This window comes from Anas acuta, chromosome 9, assembly GCF_963932015.1.
Source record: "Anas acuta chromosome 9, bAnaAcu1.1, whole genome shotgun sequence".
NCBI classification, from domain to species: Eukaryota; Metazoa; Chordata; class Aves; order Anseriformes; family Anatidae; genus Anas; species Anas acuta.
In genome coordinates, this window is record NC_088987.1 from 95 (window position 1) to 19,285 (window position 19,191).

The following is a 19,191-nucleotide window of genomic DNA, read 5'->3' on the forward strand; positions in this document are numbered from 1 at the left end:
TCCACCAGCAGGTGGCTGCAGAGGGGCGCCTTCGGGCGTCACCGGGCATGAGCTCCCATCGGCCGCCTGCAGTACCCCTTTTCCACCAGCAAGTGGCGGCAGAGGGGCGCCCTCGGGCACCACCGGGCATGAGCTCCCCTCGGCCGCCTGCAGTACCCCTTTTCCACCAGCAGGTGGCGGCAGAGGGGCGCCTTCGGGAGTCACCGGCATGAGCTCCCCTCGGCCGCCTGCAGTACTCGTTTTCCACCAGCAGGTGGCGGCAGAGGGGCGCCCTCGGGCGTCACCGGGCATGAGCTCCCCTCGGCCGCCTGCAGTACCCCTTTTCCACCAGCAGGTGGCGGCAGAGGGGCGCCCTCGGGCGTCACCGAGCATGAGCTCCCCTCGGCCGCCTGCAGTACCCCTTTTCCATCAGCAGGTGGCGGCAGAGGGGCGCCCTCGGGCGTCACCGGGCATGAGCTCCCCCCGGCCGCCTGCAGTACCCCTTTTCCACCAGCAGGTGGCGGCAGAGGGGCACCTTCGGGCGTCACCGGGCATGAGCTCCCCTCGGCCGCCTGCAGTACTCGTTTTCCACCAGCAGGTGGCGGCAGAGGGGCGCCCTCTGGCGTCACCGGGCATGAGCTCCCCCCGGCCGCCTGCAGTACCCCTTTTCCACCAGCAGGGGGCGGCCTAACCCTAACCCTAACCTAACCCGAACCCCAACTCCAACCCCAACCCTAACCCTAATGGCGTCCCCCCGGCAACCGCACCCCGCACACTTGGTGCCCCCCTCATTTCAGTTCCCCCCGGTGCGCCCCACAAAAGTGTCCCCCCAGAACCCGCACCCCGCACACTTGGTTCCCCCCTCCTTTTGGTTCCCCCTGGTGCGCCCCGCAAATTTGTCCCCCCAGAACCCGAACCCCGCACACTTGGTTCCCCCCTCATTTTGGTTCCCCCCCCCCGGTGCTCCCCGCAAATGTGTCCCCCCGGAACCCGAACCCCGCACACTTGGTTCCCCCCTCACTTTGGTTCCCCCCCCGGTGCGCCTGGCAAGTGTGTCCCCCCGGAACCCGCACCCCGCACACTTGGTTCCCCCCTCATTTTGGTTCCCCCCCCTTGGTGTCCCCCCAAGCCCCATGGACCCCCCCCCCTTGGTGCCCCACCCCCCGTCCTACCCGTGCCCGCAGCAGCCGCTCGCGCTTCGCCAGCGCCTCCCGCACCCGACGCTGCATCTCGGCCAGGTGGAGGCAGGCGCTGGGGGGGGGGAATAAATTGGGGGGGGTCTGGGGGCGCATTTAGGGGGCGGAGGGGACTGGTTCTCACCTGTAGAACTCGGCGTCGAGCCCCCCCGGGGGCAGCTGCAGGGCCAGGATGCCTGGGGGGTGCGGGGGGGACATGTCAGCACCGGGCATGAGCTCCCCTCGGCCGCCTGCAGTACCCCTTTTCCACCAGCAGGTGGCGGCAGAGGGGCGCCCTCGGGCGTCACCGGGCATGAGCTCCCCTCGGCCGCCTGCAGTACCCCTTTTCCACCAGCAGGTGGCGGCAGAGGGGCGCCCTCGGGCGTCACCGGGCATGAGCTCCCCTCGGCCGCCTGCAGGACCCCTTTTCCACCAGCAGGTGGCGGCAGAGGGGCGCCCTCGGGCGTCACCGGGCATGAGCTCTCCTCGGCCGCCTGCAGTACCCCTTTTCCACCAGCAGGTGGCGGCAGAGGGGCGCCCTCGGGCGTCACCGGGCATGAGCTCCCCTCGGCCGCCTGCAGTACCCCTTTTCCACCAGCAGGTGGCGGCAGAGGGGCGCCCTCGGGCGTCACCGGGCATGAGCTCCCCTCGGCCGCCTGCAGTACCACTTTTCCACCAGCAGGTGGCGGCAGAGGGGCGCCCTCGGGCGGCACCGGGCATGAGCTCCCCTCGGCCGCCTGCAGTACTCGTTTTCCACCAGCAGGTGGCGGCAGAGGGGCGCCCTCGGGCGTCACCGGGCATGAGCTCCCCTCGGCCGCCTGCAGTACCCCTTTTCCACCAGCAGGTGGCGGCAGAGGGGCGCCCTCGGGCGTCACCGGGCATGAGCTCCCCTCGGCCGCCTGCAGTACCCCTTTTCCACCAGCAGGTGGCGGCAGAGGGGCGCCCTCGGGCGTCACCGGGCATGAGCTCCCCTCGTCCGCCTGCAGTACCCCTTTTCCACCAGCAGGTGGCGGCAGAGGGGCACCCTCGGGCGTCACCGGGCATGAGCTCCCCTCGGCCGCCTGCAGTACCCCTTTTCCACCAGCAGGTGGCGGCAGAGGGGCGCCCTCGGCCGTCACCGGGCATGAGCTCCCCTCGGCCGCCTGCAGTACCCCTTTTCCACCAGCAGGTGGCGGCAGATGGGCGCCTTCGGGCGTCACCGGGCATGAGCTCCCCTCGGCCGCCTGCAGTACCCCTTTTCCACCAGCAGGTGGCGGCAGAGGGGCGCCCTCGGGCGTCACCGAGCATGAGCTCCCCTCGGCCGCCTGCAGTACCCCTTTTCCACCAGCAGGTGGCGGCAGTGGGGCGCCCTCGAGCGTCACCGGGCATGAGCTCCCCCCGGCCGCCTGCAGTACCCCTTTTCCACCAGCAGGTGGCGGCAGAGGGGCGCCCTCGGGCGTCACCGGGCATGAGCTCCCCTCGGCCGCCTGCAGTACTCGTTTTCCACCAGCAGGTGGCGGCAGAGGGGCGCCCTCTGGCGTCACCGGGCATGAGCTCCCCCCGGCCGCCTGCAGTACCCCTTTTCCACCAGCAGGGGGCGGCCTAACCCTAACCCTAACCTAACCCGAACCCCAACTCCAACCCCAACCCTAACCCTAATGGCGTCCCCCGGCAACCGCACCCCGCACACTTGGTGCCCCCCTCATTTCAGTTCCCCCCGGAGCGCCCTACAAAAGTGTCCCCCCAGAACCCGCACCCCGCACACTTGGTTCCCCCCTCCTTTTGGTTCCCCCTGGTGCGCCCCGCAAATTTGTCCCCCCGGAACCCGAACCCCGCACACTTGGTTCCCCCCTCATTTTGGTTCCCCCCCCTTGGTGTCCCCCCAAGCCCCATGGACCCCCCCCCCTTGGTGCCCCACCCCCCGTCCTACCCGTGCCCGCAGCAGCCGCTCGCGCTTCGCCAGCGCCTCCCGCACCCGACGCTGCATCTCGGCCAGGTGGAGGCAGGCGCTGGGGGGGGGGAATAAATTGGGGGGGGTCTGGGGGCGCATTTAGGGGGCGGAGGGGACTGGTTCTCACCTGTAGAACTCGGCGTCGAGCCCCCCCGGGGGCAGCTGCAGGGCCAGGATGCCTGGGGGGTGCGGGGGGGACATGTCAGCACCGGGCATGAGCTCCCCTCGGCCGCCTGCAGTACCCCTTTTCCACCAGCAGGTGGCGGCAGAGGGGCGCCCTCTAGCGTCACCGGGCATGAGCTCCCCCCGGCTGCCTGCAGTACCCCTTTTCCACCAGCAGGGGGCGGCCTAACCCTAACCCTAACCTAACCCGAACCCCAACTCCAACCCCAACCCTAACCCTAATGGCGTCCCCCCGGCAACCGCACCCCGCACACTTGGTGCCCCCCTCATTTCAGTTCCCCCCGGTGCGCCCCACAAAAGTGTCCCCCCAGAACCCGCACCCCGCACACTTGGTTCCCCCCTCCTTTTGGTTCCCCCTGGTGCGCCCCGCAAATTTGTCCCCCCGGAACCCGAACCCCGCACACTTGGTTCCCCCCTCATTTTGGTTCCCCCCCCCGGTGCTCCCCGCAAATGTGTCCCGCCGGAAGCCGCACCCCGCACACTTGGTTCCCCCCTCATTTTGGTTCCCCCCCCCTTGGTGTCCCCCCAAGCCCCATGGACCCCCCCCCCTTGGTGCCCCACCCCCCGTCCTACCCGTGCCCGCAGCAGCCGCTCGCGCTTCGCCAGCGCCTCCCGCACCCGACGCTGCATCTCGGCCAGGTGGAGGCAGGCGCTGGGGGGGGGGAATAAATTGGGGGGGGTCTGGGGGCGCATTTAGGGGGCGGAGGGGACTGGTTCTCACCTGTAGAACTCGGCGTCGAGCCCCCCCGGGGCAGCTGCAGGGCCAGGATGCCTGGGGGGTGCGGGGGGGACATGTCAGCACCGGGCATGAGCTCCCCTCGGCCGCCTGCAGTACCCCTTTTCCACCAGCAGGTGGCGGCAGAGGGGCGCCCTCGGGCGTCACCGGGCATGAGATCCCCTCGGCCGCCTGCAGTACCCCTTTTCCACCAGCAGGTGGCGGCAGAGGGGCGCCCTCGGGCGTCACCGGGCATGAGCTCCCCTCGGCCGCCTGCAGTACCCCTTTTCCACCAGCAGGTGGCGGCAGAGGGGCGCCCTCGGGCGTCACCGGGCATGAGCTCCCCTCGGCCGCCTGCAGTACCCCTTTTCCACCAGCAGGTGGCGGCAGAGGGGCGCCCTCGGGCGTCACCGGGCATGAGCTCCCCTCGGCCGCCTGCAGTACCCCTTTTCCACCAGCAGGTGGCGGCAGAGGGGCGCCCTCGGGCGTCACCGGGCATGAGCTCCCCTCGGCCGCCTGCAGTACCCGTTTTCCACCAGCAGGTGGCGGCAGAGGGGCGCCCTCGGGCGTCACCGGGCATGAGCTCCCCTCGGCCGCCTGCAGTACCCCTTTTCCACCAGCAGGTGGCGGCAGAGGGGCGCCCTCGGGCGTCACCGGGCATGAGCTCCCCTCGGCCGCCTGCAGTACCCCTTTTCCACCAGCAGGTGGCGGCAGAGGGGCGCCCTCGGGCGTCACCGGGCATGAGCTCCCCTCGGCCGCCTGCAGTACCCCTTTTCCACCAGCAGGTGGCGGCAGAGGGGCGCCTTCGGGCATCACCGGGCATGAGCTCCCCTCGGCCGCCTGCAGTACTCGTTTTCCACCAGCAGGTGGCGGCAGAGGGGCGCCCTCGGGCGGCACCGGGCATGAGCTCCCCTCGGCCGCCTGCAGTACCCCTTTTCCACCAGCAGGTGGCGGCAGAGGGGCGCCCTCGGGCGTCACCGGGCATGAGCTCCCCTCGGCCGCCTGCAGTACTCGTTTTCCACCAGCAGGTGGCGGCAGAGGGGCGCCCTCGGGCGGCACCGGGCATGAGCTCCCCTCGGCCGCCTGCAGTACCCCTTTTCCACCAGCAGGTGGCGGCAGAGGGGCGCCCTCGGGCGTCACCGGGCATGAGCTCCCCTCGGCCGCCTGCAGTACCCATTTTCCACCAGCAGGTGGCGGCAGAGGGGCGCCCTCGGGCGTCACCGGGCATGAGCTCCCCTCGGCCGCCTGCAGTACCCCTTTTCCACCAGCAGGTGGCGGCAGAGGGGCGCCCTCGGGCGTCACCGGGCATGAGCTCCCCTCGGCCGCCTGCAGTACCCCTTTTCCACCAGCAGGTGGCGGCAGAGGGGCGCCCTCGGGCGTCACCGGGCATGAGCTCCCCTCGGCCGCCTGCAGTACCCCTTTTCCACCAGCAGGTGGCGGCAGAGGGGCGCCCTCGGGCGTCACCGGGCATGAGCTCCCCTCGGCCGCCTGCAGTACCCCTTTTCCACCAGCAGGTGGCGGCAGAGGGGCGCCCTCGGGCGTCACCGGGCATGAGCTCCCCTCGGCCGCCTGCAGTACCCCTTTTCCACCAGCAGGTGGCGGCAGAGGGGCGCCCTCGGGCGTCACCGGGCATGAGCTCCCCTCGGCCGCCTGCAGTACCCCTTTTCCACCAGCAGGTGGCGGCAGAGGGGCGCCCTCGGGCGTCACCGGGCATGAGCTCCCCTCGGCCGCCTGCAGTACCCCTTTTCCACCAGCAGGTGGCGGCAGAGGGGCGCCCTCGGGCGTCACCGGGCATGAGCTCCCCTCGGCCGCCTGCAGTACCCCTTTTCCACCAGCAGGTGGCGGCAGAGGGGCGCCTTCGGGCATCACCGGGCATGAGCTCCCCTTGGCCGCCTGCAGTACTCGTTTTCCACCAGCAGGTGGCGGCAGAGGGGCGCCCTCGAGCGTCACCGGGCATGAGCTCCCCTCGGCCGCCTGCAGTACCCCTTTTCCACCAGCAGGTGGCGGCAGAGGGGCGCCCTCGGGCGGCACCGGGCATGAGCTCCCCTCGGCCGCCTGCAGTACTCGTTTTCCACCAGCAGGTGGCGGCAGAGGGGCGCCCTCTGGCGTCACCGGGCATGAGCTCCCCCCGGCCGCCTGCAGTACCCCTTTTCCACCAGCAGGGGGCGGCCTAACCCTAACCCTAACCTAACCCGAACCCCAACTCCAACCCCAACCCTAACCCTAATGGCGTCCCCCCGGCAACCGCACCCCGCACACTTGGTGCCCCCCTCATTTCAGTGCCCCCCGGTGCGCCCCACAAAAGTGTCCCCCCAGAACCCGCACCCCGCACACTTGGTTCCTTCCCCCCTCCTTTTGGTTCCCCCTGGTGCGCCCCGCAAATTTGTCCCCCCGGAACCCGAACCCCGCACACTTGGTTCCCCCCTCATTTTGGTTCCCCCCCCCGGTGCTCCCCGCAAATGTGTCCCCCCGGAACCCGAACCCCGCACACTTGGTTCCCCCCTCACTTTGGTTCCCCCCCCCGGTGCGCCTGGCAAGTGTGTCCCCCCGGAACCCGCACCCCGCACACTTGGTTCCCCCCTCATTTTGGTTCCCCCCCCTTGGTGTCCCCCCAAGCCCCATGGACCCCCCCCCCTTGGTGCCCCACCCCCCGTCCTACCCGTGCCCGCAGCAGCCGCTCGCGCTTCGCCAGCGCCTCCCGCACCCGACGCTGCATCTCGGCCAGGTGGAGGCAGGCGCTGGGGGGGGGGAATAAATTGGGGGGGGTCTGGGGGCGCATTTAGGGGGCGGAGGGGACTGGTTCTCACCTGTAGAACTCGGCGTCGAGCCCCCCCGGGGGCAGCTGCAGGGCCAGGATGCCTGGGGGGTGCGGGGGGGACATGTCAGCACCGGGCATGAGCTCCCCTCGGCCGCCTGCAGTACCCCTTTTCCACCAGCAGGTGGCGGCAGAGGGGCGCCCTCGGGCGTCACTGGGCATGAGCTCCCCTCGGCCGCCTGCAGTACCCCTTTTCCACCAGCAGGTGGCGGCAGAGGGGCGCCTTCGGGCGACACCGGGCATGAGCTCCCCTCGGCCGCCTGCAGTACCCCTTTTCCACCAGCAGGTGGCGGCAGAGGGGCGCCCTCGGGCGTCACCGGGCATGAGCTCCCCTCGGCCGCCTGCAGTACCCCTTTTCCACCAGCAGGTGGCGGCAGAGGGGCGCCTTCGGGCAACACCGGGCATGAGCTCCCCTCGGCCGCCTGCAGTACCCCTTTTCCACCAGCAGGTGGCGGCAGAGGGGCGCCCTCGGGCGTCACCGGGCATGAGCTCCCCTCGGCCGCCTGCAGTACCCCTTTTCCACCAGCAGGTGGCGGCAGAGGGGCGCCCTCGGCCGTCACCGGGCATGAGCTCCCCTCGGCCGCCTGCAGTACCCCTTTTCCACCAGCAGGTGGCGGCAGAGGGGCGCCTTCGGGCATCACGGGGCATGAGCTCCCCTCGGCCGCCTGCAGTACTCGTTTTCCACCAGCAGGTGGCGGCAGAGGGGCGCCCTCGGGCGGCACCGGGCATGAGCTCCCCTCGGCCGCCTGCAGTACCCCTTTTCCACCAGCAGGTGGCGGCAGAGGGGCGCCCTCGGGCGTCACCGGGCATGAGCTCCCCTCGGCCGCCTGCAGTACCCCTTTTCCACCAGCAGGTGGCGGCAGAGGGGCGCCCTCGGGCGTCACCGGGCATGAGCTCCCCTCGGCCGCCTGCAGTACCCCTTTTCCACCAGCAGGTGGCGGCAGAGGGGCGCCCTCGGGCGTCACCGGGCATGAGCTCCCCTCGGCCGCCTGCAGTACCCCTTTTCCACCAGCAGGTGGCGGCAGAGGGGCGCCCTCGGGCGTCACCGGGCATGAGCTCCCCTCGGCCGCCTGCAGTACTCGTTTTCCACCAGCAGGTGGCGGCAGAGGGGCGCCCTCGGGCGTCACCGGGCATGAGCTCCCCTCGGCCGCCTGCAGTACCCCTTTTCCACCAGCAGGTGGCGGCAGAGGGGCGCCCTCGGGCGTCACCGGGCATGAGCTCCCCCCGGGCGCCTGCAGTACCCCTTTTCCACCAGCAGGTGGCGGCAGAGGGGCGCCCTCGGGCGTCACCGGGCATGAGCTCCCCTCGGCCGCCTGCAGTACCCCTTTTCCACTAGCAGGGGGCGGCCTATCCCTAACCCTAACCTAACCCGAACCCCAACTCCAACCCCAACCCTAACCCTAATGGCGTCCCCCCGACAACCTCACCCTGCACATATGGTTCCCCCCTCATTTTGGTTACCCCCCGGTGCGCCCCGCAAATGCGTCTCCCCAGAACCCGCACCCCGCACATTTGGTTCCCCCCTTCTTTTTGTTCCCCCCCGTGCGCCCCGCAAATTTGTCCCCCCGGAACCCGAACCCCGCACACTTGGTTCCCCCCTCATTTTGGTTCCCCCCCCCGGTGCGCCCCGCATATGCATTCCCCCGGCAAACGCACCCCGCACACTTGGTTCCCCCCTCACTTTGGTTCCCCCCCCCCGGTGCGCCTGGCAAGTGTGTCCCCCCGGAACCCGCACCCCGCACACTTGGTTCCCCCCTCATTTTGGTTCCCCCCCCCCTTGGGGTCCCCCCAAGCCCCATGGACCCCCCCCCCTTGGTGCCCCACCCCCCGTCCTACCCGTGCCCGCAGCAGCCGCTCGCGCTTCGCCAGCGCCTCCCGCACCCGACGCTGCATCTCGGCCAGGTGGAGGCAGGCGCTGGGGGGGGGGAATAAATTGGGGGGGGTCTGGGGGCGCATTTAGGGGGCGGAGGGGACTGGTTCTCACCTGTAGAACTCGGCGTCGAGCCCCCCCGGGGGCAGCTGCAGGGCCAGGATGCCTGGGGGGTGCGGGGGGGACATGTCAGCACCGGGCATGAGCTCCCCTCGGCCGCCTGCAGTACCCCTTTTCCACCAGCAGGTGGCGGCAGAGGGGCGCCCTCGGGCGTCACTGGGCATGAGCTCCCCTCGGCCGCCTGCAGTACCCCTTTTCCACCAGCAGGTGGCGGCAGAGGGGCGCCCTCGGGCGTCACTGGGCATGAGCTCCCCTCGGCCGCCTGCAGTACCCCTTTTCCACCAGCAGGTGGCGGCAGAGGGGCGCCTTCGGGCGACACCGGGCATGAGCTCCCCTCGGCCGCCTGCAGTACCCCTTTTCCACCAGCAGGTGGCGGCAGAGGGGCGCCCTCGGGCGTCACCGGGCATGAGCTCCCCTCGGCCGCCTGCAGTACCCCTTTTCCACCAGCAGGTGGCGGCAGAGGGGCGCCCTCGGGCGTCACCGGGCATGAGCTCCCCTCGGCCGCCTGCAGTACCCCTTTTCCACCAGCAGGTGGCGGCAGAGGGGCGCCCTCGGGCGTCACCGGGCATGAGCTCCCCTCGGCCGCCTGCAGTACCCCTTTTCCACCAGCAGGTGGCGGCAGAGGGGCGCCCTCGGGCGTCACCGGGCATGAGCTCCCCTCGGCCGCCTGCAGTACCCCTTTTCCACCAGCAGGTGGCGGCAGAGGGGCGCCCTCGGGCGTCACCGGGCATGAGCTCCCCTCGGCCGCCTGCAGTACCCCTTTTCCACCAGCAGGTGGCGGCAGAGGGGCGCCCTCGGGCGTCACCGGGCATGAGCTCCCCTCGGCCGCCTGCAGTACCCCTTTTCCACCAGCAGGTGGCGGCAGAGGGGCGCCCTCGGGCGTCACCGGGCATGAGCTCCCCTCGGCCGCCTGCAGTACCCCTTTTCCACCAGCAGGTGGCGGCAGAGGGGCGCCCTCGGGCGTCACCGGGCATGAGCTCCCCTCGGCCGCCTGCAGTACCCCTTTTCCACCAGCAGGTGGCGGCAGAGGGGCGCCCTCGGGCGTCACCGGGCATGAGCTCCCCTCGGCCGCCTGCAGTACCCCTTTTCCACCAGCAGGGGGCGGCCTATCCCTAACCCTAACCTAACCCGAACCCCAACTCCAACCCCAACCCTAACCCTAATGGCGTCCCCCCGACAACCTCACCCTGCACATATGGTTCCCCCCTCATTTTGGTTACCCCCCGGTGCGCCCCGCAAATGCGTCTCCCCAGAACCCGCACCCCGCACATTTGGTTCCCCCCTTCTTTTTGTTCCCCCCCGTGCGCCCCGCAAATTTGTCCCCCCGGAACCCGAACCCCGCACACTTGGTTCCCCCCTCATTTTGGTTCCCCCCCCCGGTGCGCCCCGCATATGCATCCCCCCGGCAAACGCACCCCGCACACTTGGTTCCCCCCTCATTTTGGTCCCCCCAAGCCCCATGCGCCCCCCCCCCTTTGGCGCCCCCCCCCCCGTCCTACCCGTGCCCGCAGCAGCCGCTCGCGCTCCGCCAGCGCCTCCCGCACCCGACGCTGCACCTCGGCCAGGTGGAGGCAGGCGCTGGGGGGGGGAATAAATTGGGGGGGGGTCAATTTGGGGGGGGTCTGGGGGCGCATTTAGGGGGCAAAGGGGACTGGTTCTCACCTGTAGAACTCGGCGTCGAGCCCCCCCGTGGGCAGCTGCAGGGCCAGGATGCCTGGGGGGGTGCAGGGGGGGACATGTCAGCACCCCCCAGACCGAAACCCCAAAACCGCCGCTGTTGACCCCAAGGTGGCCGCTGGTGACACCGGTAGGGCCACCGGGCGCCCCGCGGGCCACTGGGAGCGGAAGACGGGCATGAAGCTGCTGGTGGACGGCGGCCACGCTAAAATGCTAGGTCAGCCGCGGGTTGGGGCTCTGGGGGGGGCACCCCATAGGGTCACAACCCCCCCAAAACCCCCCGGCCCCACAGAGACCCCCCCCAGCCACACAGATCCCACCCCAAACCCTGTAGGTGCTCCCCCAAACCCTACAGGCACCTTCTCCAGATGTTCCCCACAACCTCCCAGCCCCACAAGTACCCCCCCCTTGGCCCCATACAGCCCCCCCCGGCCCCATATGGCCCCCCCACCTTGCAGGCCGCCCGCCCGTGGTCGTAGTACACCTCCTCTATGGCCTGGAAGTAGAGGACGCCCTTCAGCTTCGTCTCCTCCTTGTCTGGGGGGGGGGGCAGAGATAGGGGGGTCACCCCATGGAACCACCTAACCCCCGACCACCCAACCCTGACCCCCCAACCCTAACAGATATAACCCCCACCTTAACCCCCGACCCCCTTACCCCCCAACCCCCACCCGGCATGCTCTGGGCACCAAACATGGCCTCCCGGAAGCCCAGTGCCAGAAAACTACGCCTACCAGCATTCCCCAGGCAGCTGGCTTGACCAATCACAGGCCCAGTGTTCGAGAAATACATTTACCAGCACTCACTGGAACCCAAGCACTTACTGCCCTTTCAAAATAGACTCAAGCCCTAACACTAAAAAACTTCGAAACCCCTACAGGCCTAATCCAAACTGTTTACCACACTAAACCCCTGAAGTCCTATGCCTAAAAGCCCTTAGGACACTTAGGACGCTCAAAACCCAAACCCAAAACAATAGGATTCTCAAAGCCCTAAACAACAAGATTAGGACGCTTAAAGCCGTAACCCCAAAATTAAGATGCTCAAAACACAAAGCCAACCCAAAACACTAGGATGCTCAAAACCCTTACTCAAAACATCAGGATGCGCAAAACTCTAACCCAAAAATTCAGATGCTTAACACCCAAAGCCCTAACACAAAACATTAGGACGCTCAACACCGTAACCCAAAAAATTAGGACGCTCGAAACTCTAACCCTGGAGAACCTAACCTGAAAAAAAAAAAAAAAAAAGGATCTTAACACACTAACCCTAAATAACTGACCAAAAATAAAACCCTAGGACCCTAACCCTAAAAAACATAGCGACACTCCATCCCAAAAAGAACTCTAAAACCCTAACACGCTAACCCTGAAACCCTTAAAACCCTGTTAAAACTCCAACCCAGTTATACACCAGTTACCTCCCTTAAAGGATATAGAGGAGCTCTCTCAGATACGGCAGTCCTACTTCTCATGAATGCATCCTTTAGGTGAGGAGGGGGAGAAGTAAAGCAAAGAACAACTCACGGGTTGAGATAAGGATAATTTAATTAAAGGGAAATAATTATAATAATTAAATAAAGACTACCATGAACTAAACAATTTAACTAAGGGGAAATAAAAAGGGAAAGGGGAAAAGGGAAAATAAAAAGAAGGGACGAAAACAAACAAACAAAATAAATGACAGCTATATGGAAGTGCAGAGGAAAGAAATTGCTCTCTACTTCCCACAAATGAGCGATGATTGACCACGTCCTTGATGCAAGGCCTCAACGCACGCAGCCGGTGTTCGAGAGGAGGACCGACGTCTTCTCAACGAGAGCCCACCCCTCCCCTCTTCTTCCTGTTTCCACCTTTTATTGCTGAGTGTGACATGGTATGGAATATCCCTTTGATTGGTTTAGGTCAGCTGCCCTAGTGATGTTTCTCTCCTCGCTTTTTGCCCATCCCCTAGGAGGGTTAGAGAAAGGCCCAATGCTGTGCCACTGCTGCTCAGCAGTAGACACAACACTGGTGTGATAACACTGCTGTTCCAGCTACAACTGCAGAGTACGGCACTGTATGGGCTGCTGCTGGGAAAGTTAACATTCCAGCCAGACCCAGCACACCACCAGAGGTGGATTGTTACGATATGGAGATGGTAGGTTATCCAACGGCTCCCGTTTATTATCTTTTTATTTTTCCTGTTCTTCTTCTTCTTCAAAATTTCTTACCTGCTTTTAGTGTAAATATTAAGGCTGTAAAAGGACATGAAGTCCTCCTGATCCATAATCCTGCATCATCACTTTCTTCCCGGCAGAAAGGTTCCTTCGAATTAACATGTGTATTTAAGGCCTGACAAATACAGTCTTCAAAGGATCCAAAAACGGGCCCAAAGACATGCGGTCTTAAAGGCTCCTTTGGCCATTCTATCACACAAGACTGAACCATTTTTTATTTACTTTTTACGTTACTGGGGCCTCTCTCGTTCCAGTTTCTAACTGTTATTCCTAATGGACTTTCTGGTGGTATGTCTGGTAATTTGCTCCCTTTCTTCTGGTCCCTGGTCTTCGGTTTTGTCTCACCCATCTAGGAATGTTACTCTGGCAATTCCCACAGCCCTTGGTTACCTTAATAAGAGTGTCTTAAAGAGGATTTAAGATCTATCACCCACCCACAAACCCTTTGGGAATCCCTTCGGTCCTTCACCGGCCAAGTCCCTCGCGGGAGATTGGAACCGTGGTAAAGAAGACCTCCACAATCGCTTCGGAACTAAATTCCGTCTCAGTCACACTCTTACACACACAGGCAACCAAAACCCATCCAACAGAACAGTATACGCTTTAAACACTTACAACTCCGTTGTCTTCATTCAGATCTTCACACGCAGAATTACGGGCAAAATATACTGCTGCAGCCAGCAAGGGAGCTGAAAAAAAATCAAAACCTTAGCTTACCTGTATTCAGGTTCGAGATGCCATTAGTCCCGACCAGACTCGAACAGCAACCACCAATTGCTGGGGCACCTCTCCTACATCAAATAAGATTCCAAGAACCAAAGCCCTCCTGGACAAGCCCCCTGGTGTCATACATGACTGGGTCCCAAACTGGATTGCAATTAAATTTTACAGTTTTTTAAATAAATAGAGGTAAACGAGAAGTTGCTCGCAAACAGATATACTGTGCCAGATGTCCTTCAGCAAGTGCCCAGAGGCAGACCGGATGTCTTTGCCAACACAGTCCCATCAATGTATTAGTACACCCATGCACTGCCACGTTAACTGCCATCACTAACTGCCAGGCAGGACAGCTCCAGACCAAACACATACACACACAGGCACACCACAAACACTACAAACAAAACACACAACACAAGGCACAAGAAAAAGTGACCCCCAAAAAGAAAGCCCTACAGCAACAGCAAGTCAGAACAGGTGCTCTGCACCAGACCCTACCAGAGACTAAAATGTCACGACACGAGACATTTTAAGACATTCAAGACAAGAGACCAGAAGGATGGGGACTGAAAACCCCCTAAGACAACTCTCAGGAAATCAATTCCCAAGCAAGAACTCCTGATGCGGCCCAGATGACTTCTGCAAGAGTGAGGATGGAAACAGACGCGATCTCAAACCGAGTATGATACACAAGACCTGAAACAGATCTGTATTTCAAGCAGTGACTGCAATACAAGAAGTGCTCGGATCAGAGTCATGATGACAAAACAAGCACTGAGGCCCTTCAGCACAGCTACCAAGTCGCCTGCCTGGTCAGTCCAGTGTCAAAAGCCAGGAGGATATCAAGACCCGAGAAGCACAGAACAGACACTGCAGAAGCAACACTACAGGACAGACAAACTGAAGGAAACTGTCCTGCCTGGCACACGCACTCACGCTACAAAATAATCCCGCTGCTCCTATTAGCCTGGTGACCCAGCCACAAGCAGCCTGAACGTGACTCAGCCTCAACCATCCTCACAGTGGCACCAAGTCTATTCAGCCAGCAGGCACCACGCTGCTCTGGCTCACAGCTCCCATTAGCCACCCCAGATATGCAAATACCAGGTGCCCCCCAACTTAGCTCTCAGGTTGCTGCATGGTAAAGTCCCTCTGCCTCAAGAAATACACAGGCACCGATTGTCATCTTAGTCAACTGAAGGCTCATCATCAGCTGCAAAAACAGAGTACCAGCATTCACTAGCACGCCGGCCACGATGCCCACCTTCTCCACGATGCTGACTACTGCTGATGCAACATACAGTTCTGCTCACCTCTTCCTCTCCGAATCCAAGCTCCAACAGTGCAGCCAGTATCATCCACACCACCTGGGAAAACAAAGGGATTAAATGTTCGTTGCATTCACAACAAGTCTACCAATGGTGTTTTATTTTGTTCTTCATTTGTGTGTGTGTGTTTGTTTGTTTTTTTTGTTTACCTGTTTGTTTTTTTGGGGGGGATCTGCTTTAGCTCAACAGAATGCAGAGTGCAGATGAGACCTGAGGTGTTTCTAAAAGCAACAATCCCCATGCTTTCGCTGAAGCTTTGAATATTAAAAGGACAATACAACCCAGCAAGTAACTGAAACTTTCTTAACTGGAATTAGCTCAAATTTTATTATTTTTTTTAAACTTAGAAAGAAAAATCCAAGAGCAGAACAGATTATACACCAACAAAATCAATTCCATTCCATCCCCAGAAAAAAATCACATACTCTCATCCCCTCCTGTACCTCAGCCGCTTGCCTGCCCCACGTGGCACATGCTTCCATCTCTTCTCCTTACCCACTTATAGCACCTCTAAAAGGCAAACTGGAGTTTTACTCTATTGGATGTAGGAAAATAACTGCAGTGACAACCACACCCCAAAAACAACAGTTACCTCTGCTCATCACACACCAGAGTCACTGCAGAGGCAGCTTGGGTCGAGACGTCCTGCACTGCGCACTGCACGCTGCATTTCAGCCTGAACAAGGGAAAGACACAGGCAGAAGATAAACATTCAGCTGCCAGCAGTAGCACCCATCCCTCAACAACATAAGCAACCCCATCTTTACTTTTATCCTTTCAAAACAGCACTCCACTTGCCTCTGGACCTGCAAATTAGGTCCAAGCTTGAAAGGAGCGGCCAGCATCACCCACGCCACCTGGGAACACAAAAGGATACAATGGCCACGGTGCTTGCAAGCACCCACCTGCCACACTGCTCCTCTATCCCAATCAGCCTCACCTCGGACCCTCACAGGGAAACACCTGAGCGTCTTCCCTTTGCTTCGGATAAGGCATGACCAGGCTGACACCTCTCACCTTCCCTCAGAGCTTCCTGACATGAAGATTTCCCTTCCCTCTCCACAACTGCACAAAGCACCTGCAGAGACAAGAGAAATGCACACTCTGAGGCACCTCACAGCCACAGCGTACCTGCTGCAATGCCTCTCTCTTCCCAGCTCCGGTACTTCAGCTGCTCACCAGCTCTGAGATTGTTCACTCACAACACCACAGCAAGCTGCACCCGGGCCACACAACACACACTACACAAGCTACATTGCTTAAGACATATGAGCTGGAACGTTCCCACCCAACAATCAGTCGCATCACACAGGAAGGATGCCGCACACTCCTAGAAACCAAACCTACCAGTCCTGAGCAGCTCCCCACCTCCTCCTGCCAACCACGCTCAGCACACACACTATTTACTGCTCAGAAAAACAGAAAGTTAAAACATACACACAAAAAAAAACAACCGAGCTCCACAAATGCCAAAAAGACATGCACACACACGAGCCTCGGCAGGGGTAGTCGCAGACTTACCCTTTGCAGATGAAAGAGGTGACTCTGATACAACTCTGCTCAGTGTCTTGGTAATGCTGCATCTACGCTGCCAAGCCATACGTAGCATTCAATCAAGCTGGTTTTAGTCCTCTGGAGAGTTACACAAGTGGGTTTATACATCTAGAGATTAAAACATAGCTCAAAAACAGAAGAGTATCCCACCATCCCAAAAAAAACAGTGAGCCAGCAGCCCCTACTAAACATCCCGCTACTGAGTGAATTCCAAGCACTTAAAATCCAGAAATCCATAGGCTCCAGTCTGCCTAGAGAACCCTGCAACTGACTGAAGGAAAACCAAAGCACTTACCCCAAAGAGCAGCCCAGGCACAAGGAGCTCTCTGATAGCATGCCTGGGGCTCATATAGCATTCAGCCCCGCCCAGCACCCAAACCCAATCACCTGGGAAAGGGGAGGGGCAAAGCACAAGAAAGTAGGAAGAGAGCAAAAGAAGCAGCTGTGTTTTTTTTTTTTTTTTTTCCTTTGTTTTTTAAAATCTGGTTTATCTCAAAAACATTCCAAGAGCAGACAAGAGACCTGTGGTGTTTCTAGAAGCAAAACTCCCCTTTTGCTTTTGCTGCAGCTTTTAATGTTGAACTGATAATGTCACCAAGCAAGTAACTGAAACTTCTTCAACTGGAATTAGTTTACACACGCTCACCGTCATCTGCAAACACAGAGAACCAGCATTCACTAGCCCTAACCCTAACCCCAACCCTCACCCTAAGCTCTAACCCTAGCCCCAGCCCTAGTCCCCGAGAACTGCATTTCCCGGTGTGCTCTGGGCACCCAACATGGCCTCCCGGAAGTCCGGAGTCCCAGAACTACATTTCCCGGCATGCTCTGGGCACTCAACGCGGCCTACCGGAAAGCCTTGTGCCGGAAAACTACACCTACCAGCATTCCCTGGGCAGCCGGCACGGCCAATCAGAGGCCGAGTTGTCGAGAACTCCATTTAACAGCACTCCCTGGAACCCTAGCCCTTACCGCCCTTACACAAAAAAGCCGCAAGCCCTAACCCTAAAAATCCTCGAAACCCCTACAGACCTAAGCCAAACTATCCACCACACTAAACCCCTGAAGACCTATGCCTAAAAGCCCTAACCCAAACACTTAAGACGCTCACAACGCCCAAGCCCACAAAATTAAGATGCTCAAATCCCAAACCCCAAAAAATAGGACGCTCAAATCCCAAACCCCCTTCCGAAAAAGAAAATAAGAAAAATAAATCAAACAAAACAAAAACAACAAAAGGGGTAGACCTGGTGGCATCTGCCCTATAACCCTGCAAAAATCATGAGGGACATAGAACAACAAAGCAAACACACAAAATAACATTGACATCCTATCCATAAAAGTGCTATAACAATTAATCACCTCCAAAGAGCTTCATGCAATAAATGCACGTACTACTAGATTGGTTTCCTCTAAAATATCGTACAAGACTCTGACCCACGAAAAGAACCCTGCATGTAGCTAACAGAAGAATAAACAAAGCACCGACCCCAAAGAGCAGCCCACGCAGAAGGAGCTCTCTGATAGAACGCCTAGGGCTCGTATAACATTTGGCCCCGCCCAGCACCCAAACCCAATCACCTGGGAAAGAGGAGGGGGCAAAGCACAAGAAAGAGAGCAGGAGCAGCAGCTGTGTTCATTTATTTATTTTTTTATTTATTTGTCACCTATCCCTAGTTTACAGCATGCGGAGTGCAGACAAAAGAACTGCGGTGTTTCTAGAAGCAAAATTTACCCTATTTTTGCCTCAGCTTTGAACATAGAAAGGACAATACAACCAAGAAAGTAAATGAAATATTTTCAACGGGAATTAGCACGAACCTTTCATTTACATATGAAGAAAAATCTAGGAGCGTAGGAAATTACACATCAAAAAAAAAAAAGACGTAATAAGCAACGCGCGTGCACGGCCCCTGGCCGCCTGCAGTACTCGTTTTCCACCAGCAGGTGGCGGCAGAGGGGCGCCCTCGGGCGTCACCGGGCATGAGCTCCCCTCGGCCGCCTGCAGTACCCCTTTTCCACCAGCAAGGGGCATTAGAGAGCGCCCGCGGGCGCCACCGCGCATGCGCGCCCCCCGGCCGCCTGCAGTATCGCTTTCCCACCAGCAGGTGACAGCAGAGGGCACCCGCGGGCGCCACGGCGCATGCGCGGCCCCCGGCCACCTGCAGTACTCTTTATGCGCCAGCAGGTGGCGGCAGAGGGCGCCCTCAGGCGCCACCGCGCATGCGCAGCCCCCGGCCGCCTGCAGTACTCCTTTTCCACCAGCAGGTGGCGGCAGAGGGCGCAGGCGGGCGCCACCGCGCATGCGCGGCCCCCGGCAGTACTCATTTTCCACCAGCAGGTGGCGGCAGAGGGCGCAGGCGGGCGCCACCGCGCATGCGCGGCCCCCGGCCTCCTGCAGTACTCATTTTCCACCAGCAGGTGGCGGCAGAGGGCGCAGGCGGGCGCCACCGCGCATGCGCGGCCCCCGGCCGCCTGCAGTACTCATTTTCCACCAGCAGGTGGCGGCAGAGGGCGCAGGCGGGCGCCACCGCGCATGCGCGGCCCTCGGCCGCCTGCAGTACTCCTTTTCCACCAGCAGGTGGCGGCAGAGGGCGCAGGCGGGCGCCACCGCGCATGCGCGGCCCCCGGCCGCCTGCAGTACTCCCTTCCCACCAGGTGGTGGCGGCAGAGGGCGCCCGCAGGCGTCACCGCGCATGCGCGGCCTCCGGCCGCCTGCAGTACTCCCTTCCTACCAGGAGGTGGCGGCAGAGGTTGCCTTCGGGCGCCACCGCGCATGCGCGGCCTCCGGCCGCCTGCAGTACTCATTTTCCACCAGCAGGTGGCGGCAGAGGGCGCCCGCGGGCATCACCGCGTATGCGCGTTTCCCGGCCGCCTGCAGTACCCCTTTCCCACCAGGAGGTGGAG

The 19,191-nt window shown here is 61.7% G+C and overlaps 1 long non-coding RNA gene across 1 annotated transcript; it reads right to left on the reverse strand.

The window, feature by feature from the left end:
- Positions 1–15,023: 15,023 nt before the first annotated feature.
- Positions 15,024–18,369, reverse strand: LOC137861229 (uncharacterized). The gene is made up of 3 exons (XR_011099480.1): positions 16,252–18,369; positions 15,748–15,808; positions 15,024–15,587 (listed from the first exon to the last, which is right to left on the reverse strand). It is a non-coding gene; the product is annotated as an uncharacterized lncRNA (long non-coding RNA).
- Between the last annotated feature and the right edge of the window lie 822 nt (positions 18,370–19,191).